The 9,716-nt window shown below is 43.6% G+C and overlaps 1 pseudogene; it reads left to right on the top strand.

Moving 5' to 3' along the window:
* Positions 1 to 1,470: 1,470 nt before the first annotated feature.
* On the top strand, positions 1,471 to 8,631 carry LOC103296537 (actin, cytoplasmic 1-like; annotated as a pseudogene).
* The last annotated feature ends 1,085 nt before the right edge of the window (positions 8,632 to 9,716 follow it).

Raw genomic sequence — 9,716 nt, 5'->3', positions numbered from 1 at the left:
TGTTTTGTCACCTTGTGTGTTTTTCATGGGTGTCTTGCTTTTAGCTTTTAGCCTTACAATTAATTTTCTAAAGTATTAATTTTCTAGATGTAATTTACTTACAGGATATTTTTCCTTACATGATATTCTTCTGCTATCCCCTCCTTTTTTGATTTAAATGTTAGGAGGCTTTTGAAAATGTTATAATGTAATCTTGATGGCTTTTAAATTTTAATTTTTTGCACTATAATATTACTGTTTTAGGTTCATTATATGGTGCACAATTTTATCATGAGATGAAGTACCAATAAAAATTTTAGTTAACACTTTTTTGTCCAGTACAATTAATTTTTCTAGAATATTCGCTTGTTTCAACTAGCCAATTTAAATTTGCCTGAAAACTTGACTACTATTTTACTGTCAAATTTATTACTCTAACAATAATCTTATTTTACCCTGTAAATATTGGTGGAAGGGATTATTTGCCTTCTTGAGTAGGTCCTGAGCATTCCTGGTGGTAGGCTGGATTTAGATATCATAAACACACTTCCCCACACCATGGGTACAAGACAACTCAAACAATTCTTGTTGGAGTGAGAGGGCAGCTGCTGTCGGCCAAGTCTCTGTCGGTCACCTGGGTCCTGATCTGAGCTGGGCATGGGAAGCACGAAGCAGCCATTGGGGCAGGAGACCTCCCTTAGAAGGGGCTAGGATTCAGGCCCTTGCAATGTTGGGAGGGTGAGGGTCTGTGCCCCACCTCTGTTGATCCCCAAATTCTCTCCTGATGGCCCCTCTGCGACTGTGCCTGTCTTAGGTTGTTCCTTCCTTGAGGAATCTTACCCGTCTCTGGCTAACCAGCCATCCTCCGGGGCCAAGCAGGGTGACATGAGGTTCAGTTTTGTCTCCTTGGTAGCCTATGCCCCCATGGCCTCCATGCCCAGCACCTGCCTTGCGATCCCCTCGCCTGCTGGCAGGGCCCCAGCATGGATCACATATCTTGTGGAACCCGGGTTTCTTCTCCAGGGAAGGCTCAGTTCGCCCCACTGGGTGAGAGACAGACATGTTTTCCTTCTTAATGATAATCATGCCTCTTAATCCTACATTGTTCGTGATGCTCTGTGACTCTGATGTACATAAATTTTAGCCCATGTGAGATTGCAACCTCCTTACAGGCAGTATCTTATGGTGTCTTTTAATCTCCCACCAAATGGAGCAGTCCTAAATACATAGGAAATAATCTGTAGATATTTGTTGGATGTAACTTTAAGAAACTTTTTAACGTAGGTAAATTGATGAAGAAATTACTTTTATATCACTTAGCAAACATCTACCATTTTTGCTATTGTGCATTTTAACTATAAAATTTAACAATATAAAAATTTTGCTGGTTTTGTGTAATGAACAAACATGATTTTAGAATTTTAGGAATAACCCACACATAAAACTTTTGAATAATTCAACTGTTGTTAAAATACCTCAGTATGGCTCAGTCGCTGAAGCCGCCAGCTCCCCGCTCCTCTCCGCTCCGCTCACTCTCGCTCTCGCTCTCTGCGCCCCGCCGCCCTCCCAGGTCGCCGTGGAAGAGGAGGTCGCTGCAGTGGTCATCGACAAAGGCTCCAGCATGTTCAAGGCCGGCTTCGCGGGGGAGGACGCCGCCCGGGCCGTGTTCCCGTCCATCGTCGGGCGCCCCCGGCACCAGGACGTCATGGTGGGCAAGGAGCAGCAGGACAGCTACGTGGGCAACGAGGCCCAGAGCAAGCACGGCATCCTGACCCTCAAGTACCCCATCGAGCACGGCATCGTCACCAACTGGGACGACATGGAGATCTGGCATCACACCTTCTACAACGAGCTACACGTGGCCCCCAAGGAGCACCTGGTGCTGCTGACTGAGGCCCCTCTGAACCCCAAGGCCAACTGTGAGAAGATGACCCAGATCATGTTCGAGACCTTCAGCACCCCCGCCATGTACGTGGCCAACCAGGCCGTGCTGTCCCTGTACGCCTCTGGCCACACCACAGGCATCATCATTGGCTCTGGAGATGGGGTCACGCACACGGTGCCCATCTACCAGGGCTGCGCCCTCCCCCACGCCATCCTGCATCTGGACCTGGCGGACTGGGACCTGACCGACTACCTCATGGAAATCCTCACGGAGCGGGGCTACAGCTTCACCACCACGACCGAGCGGGAGATCGTGCACGACATCAAGGAGAAGCTGTGCTACATCGCCCTGGACTTCGAGCAAGAGATGGCCACGGCTGCATCCTCCTCCTCCCTGGAGAAGAGCTACAAGCTTCCCTACAGGCAGGTGATCACCATCAGCAAGAGTTGTTCCGGTGTCCAGAGGTGCTCTTCCAGCCCTCCTGCCTGAGCATGGAGTCCTGCAACATCCATGAGACCACCTTCAACTCCATCAGGAAGTGTGCTGTGGACATCAGGAAGGACCTCTATGCCAACACAGTGCTATCTGGCAGAACCACCATGTACCCAGGCTTCACAGACCAGATGCAGAAGGATGCCGGAAACCAAACATTGTCAGTAATAGAGAAATGTGAAAAGGGAGTCTGGAAGGCTGGCCAACCTTAATTACTCTGAATGGTTGGAGCTATTCACTCATTGTTTAGTTGAGACATTAGTAGTTAAAGCAATCTCCACCTGTTAATCATATGTAAATTCTTGCTGATTGTCTATTATTGGAATTTCCTGCCAAAAGGATATGGGTGTTTCCCATAGCCTCAATAAAAGGGATAGCAAGGCCAGAGCAGTGGTAGTCCTCCTCCTAGAGGTGGACTCCTGCCTGGTCCCCCATTTTCCCAAATTAACTCTTTTCCAGTCTCTTTTCATTTGTGTGTGGCCTTCTCCAGAACATGGAACGCTGAACAGGAACCCTGAACCACGCAGGACATGGAAGGGGCTCCCACATCTGGCGCCCAATGTGGGGCTTCTGGAGGAGATGATATTTTTCGTCTAGATCGAAGGAGAAAAAAAAAACACTGAGAAAAGGTGTGGAATATTCACCGAAAAAAGGTGAGGGAAATTCACCGCACTCGAAAGCCCATGGACCAGCTGCAGAAACCGGATCTGTAAGAGGGCGGGAACGTCTTTTTCAGCCAGGCTAATGGGGAAGGATTAGGTTATAAATATAAAGTAAATTTTATTATAGTCTTTTGGTGTGCATGCTTAAAGAATGTGGTTTCTTGTTCAAATTAAAATCTTAGTTTGTATTTGGAAGTTAAAATCTGTAATAAGAAATGAAACTCCACTGCTGAAACCGCCTCTGGTGCAGAGAAATTCGAAGGTGGTAGGAGAGGGCAAGGCTATCTGCTCTCCCTCAATGAGATTACTCAATGCTGTGTTTAAAAATTATAAAAGAACTCACAGGGAAATCTTGGCCAAATTGGGTGTTAGTTATTACTTTGGAAAGCAAAAAAGAAAGAAAAAATTTAAGATCTACCTATCTTTTAAGCATGAAAAGAAATTCAGCCAGATCTGTTGCTGAAGCTTCCCCCAAAGCAAGTAGGATGTGGGGGAAGGGAGACATGTGGAGATCCAATATAGAAGCCCTCTCTCCCAGTATGCTAAGGAATGTGACAATTTACATTTGAATGGCTACAGACTTCCTCCAAACTCCTTTGGCAGCAAAACATTTCTTTTATGGAAGTTTGCTTAATTATATAAATAATAAAGTTAAAGGTTTAGATATTTTGAAATGACAAAATGCTAAATATTTGACTTGCCAGCTTTAAAAGTTCAAAATGCAAATTAAATTGGGAGAAATTATATAGTTGTGGTAATTAAATGTCAAAAGTATAGGAACTTATTTTTGAGAAAATAAATTGTTGTGTTTTCTCTAATAATTAGGAATTCAAAATAAGTTGTTTATTATTGGTCTAATTAAAAAAGAGGATTAATTCTGTGATCTCAACCAAAATTTTTCTATGCAAAAACCAGTTTAAAATCTAATTGATATATTAAGATAATTATAAAAAGTATTATAATATTTAAATCATATATAGATATTTCTTTGATTTTTTTTTCCATGTTAAAATTTCAAAGTCTTAACAGAGATGATTCTTGGAAAGCTCCAAGGGCCCGGAGTAATACAAGAAATTTATTCTCTCTTCTTAAAGGAAATCTTTTTTAAACAGATCTAATATACTTGAAATTGCATGGAAAGCCTTATCAAATAAAAATTAATAAATATACTTTAAATGTTTTAGAAGGTTTACAGGCATGTATTGTTACTGGCAAAGGAAAGCAGTTAATAACTCAGGTAGGATATCAACCTTTTTTTTTTTCTTTTTTTTTTTTTTTTTTACAGAGAGGAAGAGAGAGGGATAGAGAGTTAGAAACATCGATGAGAGAGAAACATCGATCAGCTGCCTCTTGCACACCCCCTGCTGGGGATGTGCCCGCAACCAAGGTACATGCCCTTGACCGGAATCGAACCTGGGACCCTTGAGTCCGCAGGCCGACGCTCTACCCACTGAGCCAAACCGGTTTTGGCAGGATATCAACCTTTTTACGAGCGGTCACTGCTCAGTTTCCTCACCCTCATGCTGATCCTATACAATGGAAAGATGTAGACCTGTATGGGTGGATCACTGGCCATTAACCAAGGAGAAATTAAGTCATATTCATGAATTAATACAAGAACAAATAGAGGCTGGCCACATAGAACCTTCCAATAGTCCTTGGAATACGCCTATATTTACAATCCCTAAAAAGGCGACAGGAAAATGGCGATTGTTACATGATCTTAGAGCAGTTAATGTTACTATGCATACCATGGGAACTTTACAACCTGGACTCCCAGTGCCTTCACAAATCCCTTTAAATTGGTCTCTCATAGTAGTAGATCTTAAGGATTGTTTTTTCACCATTCCCTTGGCACCTCAAGATAAACAGAAATTTGCATTTTCAGTGCCATCTATTAATAATATAGAGCCTATGAAAAGATATCAATGGAAGGTTTTACCTCAAGGAATGGCCAATAGCCCTACTTTGTGTCAAAAATATGTGGCTCAAGCTGTTCAGCCTTTAAGGGACAAATACTCCCAATGTTACATTATTCATTACATGGATGACTTGCTCTTAGCAAGCCCCCGGGAAGAGCAGACTTTGGCCATGTTTTCCCAATTAGAAGAGGAGCTCCCTAAATGGGGCTTAAGAATTGCTCCAGAAAAGGTACAGAAAGAAACACCTTTCCAATATTTGGGAACCATAATTGAAAACCAATGTGTTAGGCCTCAGAAGGCGGAGATAAGAAAAGATTGTCTTAAAACATTAAATGACTTTCAGAAATTATTAGGGAACATTAACTGGTTAAGACCTTATCTGAAGATCTCGACAGGAGAAATGACAAATTTATTTAGCTTACTTAGAGGTGACTCTAATCTTTCCTCTCCTCGAACTTTAACCTTTTGCACTTGGATGTCGAGTGTGACTCGACACGGTTAGCATTGGTAGCAGCTCGAGAAAAAAGCGAGTACAAAGGGTTAACAGATGAAGCTAGGAATGAGTTGCTAAGGGTTGAGCAGGCAATTTCCTCAGCCCAAGTAGCACGCGCCCAGCCCGAATTACCTTTATTGGGACAAATTAACCCTACTGCAAATAGTCCCACTGGAGTCATCTTTCAAAATAAAAATTCTCCTGCCATTATTGAATGGGTCCACCTAGGGCATCAATCCTCTAAAACTGCAGTTACATATGTAGAACTATTGGCCCAATTATTATTTCAAATTAGAAAACATTGTAAACAGCTTAGAGGGGAAGAACCCCAGTGTATCTACCTCCTCCTCACTGGGAAGCAATTAGAAATGTTATTTCAGACTGATATAAATTGGCAAATTGGGTAAAGTGGATATTCAGGGGAACTTAGCTGTCACCTATTAAAAGATAAATTACTACAATTTTTATATAATACCTCCATCATTATACCAAAAAATACTAGGCAGGAACCTATTCCTGGAGCTTTAACTGTTTTTACTGATGGATCATCAAATGGGAAAGCTGCCTATCATACAATAAATTCATACTGAGTCATACTGACCAGTCATACTTCTGTACAAAGAATTGAACTAAAAAAAAAAAAAAAGAATTGAACTAGAAGCTATTAAAGCTGCATTGCAGGATTTACAAGAGCCTCTTAATATCGTCTCTGATTCCTTTTATGCTGCAAACTTAGTGAATAGAATTGAAACTGCCCGGTTGAAATGGCTTAGTGACCAAAGTTTATTTTCACTATTAAAACAAGTTCAGCAGATTGTACAACAGAGACAATATCCTTTTTATATCACTCACATTAGGGCTCATAGTGTCTTACCTGGTCCTTTAACAAAAGGAAATGCACAGGCTGATCAATTGGTTGCTTTATTAAAAGAAGCCTTAGAATCTCGTCAGCTTTTACATCAGCCTGCCAAAATGCTGTCTAAACAATTCTCAATCACTCGACAACAGGCAAAACAGATTATTAAGGAATGTCCAACTTGCATGTTACATCTACCTCAAGGGCCTAACACAGGAGTCAACCCTAGAGGTTTGCTGAGAGATCATATCTGGCAAATGGATGTAATGCATTAGAATTCCTTTGGACGCCTTGGGGCATTACATGTCTCTGTAGATACCTTTTCAAAAGTCCTATGGGCTACTGCATCTACAGGAGAAACAGCAAAACAGGTTACTAATCATTGCCTAGCTGCTTTTGCCGTCATGGGAGTTCCAAAAATTATTAAAACTGATAATGGGCCTGCTTACACAAGCTGTCAATTCCAGGAATTTTGTAAAAGGTGGAAAATTCAGCATATTACAGGAATACCATATAATTCCCAAGGACAGGCCATTATTGAACAACAGCATCAGTGGCTAAAATTCCAACTTGAAAAACAAAAAGTGGGGATGATGGAGAAATCACCTGCGGGTAGGCTGCACCAAGCCTTAATTACTTTAAATTTTTGCACTTGTGATGCTGAAGGAAGGACACCTATGGAACTACATTGGTGTCAGAATAAAACAAAAGAAAATGGTCTAGTTAAATGGAAGGATCCCGAATCTGGTTTATGGAAGGGACCTGGTCCATTATTAACCTTTGGCAGAGGGTATGCTTGTATATTCCCAGAGAATTTTTCCAAACCAGTGTGGATTCCTGCTAGAAATATTAAACTGCAACAGGGATCCAAGAGAGAAACTAGCCAGACTAATGAGGACCATGCACCTGGAGTTACACCATGCAGGTGCAGACAATCAACTACCTCAGTCACAGAAGTGACTCCAAGCAGTCCACTGAAGATGAGGAGCGGGAGGAGAATGAGCCGGACAACAAACAGCCCAGAGGTCTCCTGGGGCATGGAAAAGAAGACGGTACAGACGCCTGACGCCTGAGAATGTCTTTCTTGCCATGCTAGCAATAATCACCTGTACGGTAATATTACCTGGGGCAAATGTGGAAGTATTTCAGAATTATGCTCCTGACCCTTCATGGGTAAGAACCCTTATGTGGGCTGATTCCCCGACTAATGTAGAATCCAGGAGGAACATGGGTGGGGCAAGAAAGTAGGGGACTATCACTACTTGCTCCAGGGAGAGGTGCAGAAAATGTAACTAAGACCTTGTCTATACAAAAAGAAATTGACAGCCAGTTTAAAATTGAATTGCCATGGCTTAGAGCAAAGAATATCCTTACATGATATTATTCTACAATGTCATTATAATTTTTGATATTTTACAACAGAATGTTGTACAATTATCCCAAACAAACTTACAAACTAATTCTTTGAATGTTTGGCAGCAATTTAAAAGGACATGAAAGAATTTAACCCCTTCCACTGTCTGGAAGGCCCTGTGGGGAGGCACTTGAGCATTCTATATTGGCCCTTCTTGCCATTTTGGCCAAGAGGAACCCACTTCTCACAATCCAATTGCCCACAGCTGTTGCCTGAGTTTTCAGTTCATGCTGAGGTTGAAGCCTCGTGGTGGCTGGTACCATGGATCTGTCTCTCGCACATGGCGTGAGCTGGGCCCTCCATGGAGAAGAAACCTGGGTTCCCCAAGATAGGTGAGGTCGCCCTCCTCTTGGCAGGCAGTTATATGGAGCCTGGGCTGTGGCAGGTGGTATGGCACAGGCCGCCATTGTTAAGGCAGCTAGTCCGTACAGCGAGGTGCTGAGTCACGCAAGATGCAACGTGCTCTAGAGACACCGTCTTAATTGACGCATGACATACGCCACAGGCCGCCATGAATGAGACCTTCAGTACAGCGTAGCCCCCCGTGGGCACTGCTGCTGTCCCCTCAGTCATGATGCCTACAAGTCATCCCCCCCCCCACAACGAGGCAGCCAGTATGGGGCCCGGGGCCTTTACCCTGGCAGGCTGGCAGGTGCAGGCCTCCTCTACTCATGCAGCCAGGGCGTTGGAGGCCGCCGTCCTCGTGGCAGGCAGTTATATGGAGTGCGCGGACAGGATGCAGAAGGAGATCACGGCCCTGGCCCCCAACACAATGACAATGAAGATAATCGCCCCGCCGGAGCGCCAGTACTCGGTGTGGGTGGGCGGTGCCTTCCAGGCCTTGCTGCCCACCTTGGAGCAGATATGGATCGGCAGACAGGAGTACGATGAGTCGGGCCCCTCCATCGTCCACCACAAATGCTCCTGAGGGGAGCACAGAGTTTGCTGCATGCGGGATTTTGTTGGGAGAGTTACACTGACGTTCTGTTGAATTCAGCTAATGATATTTATGATTTCATTTTAGGGTTGTAAATAAACACTTCTTTTTGTTTGGAAAAGTGCCTGGAGTGCCAGAATCATTCAAGCCAGAGTCCAGTACCCAGTGAAGGGTTTGGAGGCAGCTGGCAGTGACCAGTGGCATGTGGGCGGCACTCACTGAGGATGGTGGGAGGTGGGGCTTGAGGGCTTTGCCTCTTAACTTAGACCTCAACACGCGATGCTTCCCTTGTTGCTGGTACAGTTTTCCTTGGGCAGTTTTCAGGAAGTTCTGAGAACTGCCTCAGAGCAAGTGGGTTACACTGGTGATGCTCAGAAACACTCTTGTGGTAGGAGAGATCAGAACATGGGGAAGCCTAGGTTCCTTCCGGCCTTTTGAGTTCTGTGAACCTGTTCAGGAATAAAAGGTTTGTAAACTGTTGTGTTTGTTACGCCTTTTAGCAAACTTCAACCACTTCTGTAAGAAATATGGTTGTGTAGGCTTTGCACCAACTCTATAAACAAAAACATCTAAAAATGCTGCAAAAAGTTAATTTTCTTAAAGGCATCAAAGAGCTAAGAAGAAATTAAATAATTACCAGGTTAAAGAAAAAGCAAGAATTGTGAAAACTGTGCTTGTAATGGCATTCCCTAAGAGCATTTGGCAGGTGTGAGGGATGACTTGTAGGCCTCATGACTGAGGGGACAGCATCAGTGCCCATGGGAAGAAATCCAACAGGAGTTTTCCTTTCACAAAGAGAGACCACCAGAGCCTGCTCCCCGACTTACCCACGGACACGCGTGGCATCGTACAGAGAGAGGAGCCATACCTCACCCGGTTAGACTTGCCCAAATTCATGTCGCTCTGTTATGTCAGATGCTGAATTGAGTTTAAAGTACTGCCTGATTGATCAGTGATGGCCCTAAGAACCGACAGAAGGATATCCAAGTCCCCATTGAAAGAAAACACCTTTATCCTAGGCCTCAGATACCTTCTCAAATCATTTTTTTTAATCCTCACCCGAGGATATTTTTCCA

This window comes from Eptesicus fuscus, chromosome 22 (genome assembly GCF_027574615.1).
Source record: "Eptesicus fuscus isolate TK198812 chromosome 22, DD_ASM_mEF_20220401, whole genome shotgun sequence".
Lineage (NCBI taxonomy): Eukaryota > Metazoa > Chordata > Mammalia > Chiroptera > Vespertilionidae > Eptesicus > Eptesicus fuscus.
This window is presented reverse-complemented; position numbering and strand designations above follow the sequence as displayed.